Below are 4124 nucleotides of genomic sequence, written 5' to 3' on the forward strand. Positions count from 1 at the left end.
ACTGCCGGTTATAAGAACTGGTGGGCGCGAGTAGTTATATATGGATCTATAGGGTTTGACATCCCCGTCTGTTCCAGGTATAGAGATTCTAGCCTGAACTATAAAACCGACGTATGCTATTTGAAGTTAGTACATGTTGGATTGCGTGTATTGTACATGTTGGTTGCATGTTAAACGAGGGGTACTTATTATAGACGTTAAGGCTTGGTTACCAGGGTGCTCAATCTTGTAGAATATTTTGATAAACGTTTCTGGATGAAACACGTGAAATCTTGTGATCCACTTTTATATACAGATTATGCGAAATACTAAAACTATGAACTCACCAACCTTTGTGTTGACACTTGTTAGCATGTTTATTCTCAGGTTCTCTAGAAGTCTTCCACTGTTTGCTTATATGTGATACAAGCTATGTGCATGGAGTCTTGCATGCTTTATTCAAGAAAATGTTGCATTCACAAAACCATCATCATGTATCCATTTTGACTGCATTGTCAACGGAAGTATTATTGTAAACTATTATTTACGGTGATTGTCTATATGTAGAAATCATCAGATGTCGAAAACCTTGGAATTAAATATTCATTTATGGTATGCCTTTTCAAAAGAATGTAATGTTTACAAAACGTATCATATAGAGGTCAAATACCTCTTAATGAAATCAATGAATGACGTGTTCGTCCATATGGATTTGGAGCGATCGTCACAGTTAATATACTTAGTGAGATACTTACTCATCATAATCTCATGTCAACCATATATATATGTCTATATATACCACAACATGTAGTTTTCACAATTTTGTAACGTTCGTGAATCGCCGGTCAACTTGGGTGATCAATTGTTTATATGAAACTTATTTCATTTAATCAAGTCTTAACAAGTTTGATTGCTTAACACGTTGGAAAAATTTAGTCATGTAAATATCAATCTCAATTAATATATATAAACATGGAAAAGTTCGGGTCACTACAAACACAGTTTAAAGTTTTGAGATTTCACTATTACAGACTTTGCTTATCGTGTCGGAAACATATAAAGATTAAGTTTAAATTTAGTCAGAAATTCCTGGGTCGTCACACTTTGTGCATTGGTTTGCGAACCATAAAATTTCATTATTGACTCATAAAGATTCTCGATAACTCAAAGACATTATAATGTCATCACTATTCATATTCATTACTTTTAAATTTTTGTTTTCTCGTTATTTTTTATCATTGAACTTTCTTGACGGGTGGCGTCTATGAAACTCTAGGATGGAAGGGTTTGGATTACCGGTTTAAAGGATCCTATAGCTCAAGCCCCTAGACCTGAATAGGCCATTACGAATTGGAAGTCGTTAATCAAAAGTTTATCTGATTACATGTTTACAAACTTTCCAAAAATAGAAGCCTCCCTTAAAGAGAAAATTTACTATTAATAGTAATCCTCAACAATTATACCCAGATACTTTGTTGACTAACGACCAACTATTATCTCTAGGTTGAGATTTCCGGTCTACTTCAAATACAGCTACTTGGTCTTAGCAAACTAGATTTTTCATTAATGTGTCTAAACTGGTCTTTGTTAGAATGCATTAGTGAGCTTGGACTTTGACCATGTTCGCATTTTTGCTTATCATTCCTTGTCAGAAATCACTTGCTTATTATTTATAGTCTCAACACGTCACACTGTAACTATTGCATAAATGGAGTATAGACAAATCATATCTTATCATATCTATCCCAGTAGACTTTGACTAACACTTTTCCTAAATTTCCTCCGTAAATTACGGAATCTTTTTGCTACATATACGTATTCGAGGAGACGAAGATATCATTCAGTATTCAACACCCATCTCATATCGAAACCCTTATTCTGATCACATAATATGGATTTCTCACTTGATTCCTCGAGCTCCACAGGCAGCGTAACCGGAACGAACGAACCAATCAGTCATCATCAATTATGGATTGTTTGGGGATGGGTTCGTAGCCAACTTAATCAATGGAGGCGAGAAGAAGAAGATCCCTTCCACTCATCAAATTGTCCTATTGGCGAAGAACCTGAAGCACTTACCGGCGAACCAATCCGGAACACCATTTTCACCCTCATTTTCAGGATATCCCGTCATGATTATATAATATCTAGAATTCTATATCTTATTCATCCGCTTGTTCCAACCGCCAATCATCCCGGAGTAATAGAAGAAGTCAACGAGCTTCGCGCTCGAATAGTGGCTCTGGAGAATATGGTGCAATATTTACGAGCAGCATAACCAGTACCACCACCCACAACATCCACAACACACGCCTCAAAATCACAATCGGTACCTCGAACATCAACATCATACGCCCCATAGATACCAAAGAATACCAACAACAATAACTGATGAATTATTGATTCATAACTTCATTGGAGAAATATTCTGCGGCGATTATGTATTCTCTAAAGTTTTAGAGATTATTCATTGCTAGCTCCAACCGTAAAACAAATGACTTTAATATTATATTTACTCATTAAATCCATGATTACATCTGAAGGAAAATATATATGTACGTATATTTTCATAAAGATTGTAATTAAATATCCTGTTGTACAAAATGTAGATGGTGAAAATATTTTAACGGGTAGGTAATACCCGAGAAATATTTAGGTTCACAATTAATATGTTACACCATACATTCCTCAATTTAGATTCAATAATCATTAACTATACTCACTACTTTTACAGCGATATACATTCTTTCATAAAAATCAGAACAACTTTTCCATACAAATTCGATTACATATTCTGATTTTACAGATCAGAATCCAAGTCAAGATTTAACAAGTGACATCACTCTTAGATCCCTACATCTTTCAAAGCTATAGTTTGACTTCAAAACTGTGCTAGAATATCACCTCTATTCATAAAACCCAGAAAAATTTTCATGTCGTTCAAAATTCTAGAACATCATATGTATATTGACGATTACCATCTACGTTCTCTTCAAAATTCTAGAAAACACCTCGGATTGCTAACCAATGATTCAGATATGTTAATGGTGTGAATGCTGATGAAGCAGCAAAAGCTATAGATGGTCTTAATGGCCAAAAGCTCGATAATAAAGAATGGTTTGTTGAAAAAGCTCAGATTTGGAACTGGAAAATGGATTGAGCAAACTATGAAGGAGGCTGTGGACAAATCACAAGGACTAAACCTGTATTCAAAGAATCCGGATGATTCAGTATCTGCTGAAATCCTTAGCGAATACCTTTCTCCTTACTTATCTTAAATCCTTACGGAAGAATTTTCTTCATTCTTGAAAATTTCAAGATATCATCGTATCTTTCATTATAAATATCTTCGATATTTCTGAAGATATCTTCATAAATATTTTTGTCCGAAATTATCCATTTTCTCGTGCTATCTATGTTACATCATAAAAGAAACTGTTTTAGTTTCATCCTTCTGTAAAATTTGAGTTTAAATTATGAATGATTTCTGGAGTAGTGTTGGAAATTGAAGCATGAGTTAGTATAATATAATGACGCCTGGCCAACGTGGTTATATTACAGTAAGTCATGCTGAATTTCTAATGGAACTTGATGATTCACAGACTTTATCATCATCATGTGCCATGTTATATAACTCTTTCATTCTACTTAACCTCTAATCATATCAAGAACATATTTTCTTGATAGTTCTATCCTCAGTGACTCTGGTAATTTAACAAATCAAATCGTGATATTACGTTCCTTTCTGCTTAGAACATTAGGTTCATTTGAAATTTCATACCTACGAATTCTGGACCATTACTTGCTGTACTTAAAGGCGAAAAGAGAAAACAAAAGCATGAAGCTGTGAAAAATAAATAGGAGTATAAATCACAGCAAATAGGAAATATCATTAACCCTGGATGTCGATAATTATGGAAAGACAGATGCAAGGAAGGATTATGAAATCCACTACCCCAAGAGCGAAGTAGAAGTAAACAGATTCCTCTGGTGGGAGTTGGAATCGAAGGATGATTGTTGCGATCGTCAGAATAAGATCAAGAATCAGAACTGGATTAAGCATTTTCACAATCTTTAAAAGTATGAATTGAGAAAGAAAATATAGGAGGGGTGAAAATAACGGAACGGAGGAGATGAATTTATAT

The sequence above is a fragment of the Rutidosis leptorrhynchoides genome, chromosome 6 (assembly GCF_046630445.1).
Source record: "Rutidosis leptorrhynchoides isolate AG116_Rl617_1_P2 chromosome 6, CSIRO_AGI_Rlap_v1, whole genome shotgun sequence".
In the NCBI taxonomy this organism is placed as follows: Eukaryota; Viridiplantae; Streptophyta; class Magnoliopsida; order Asterales; family Asteraceae; genus Rutidosis; species Rutidosis leptorrhynchoides.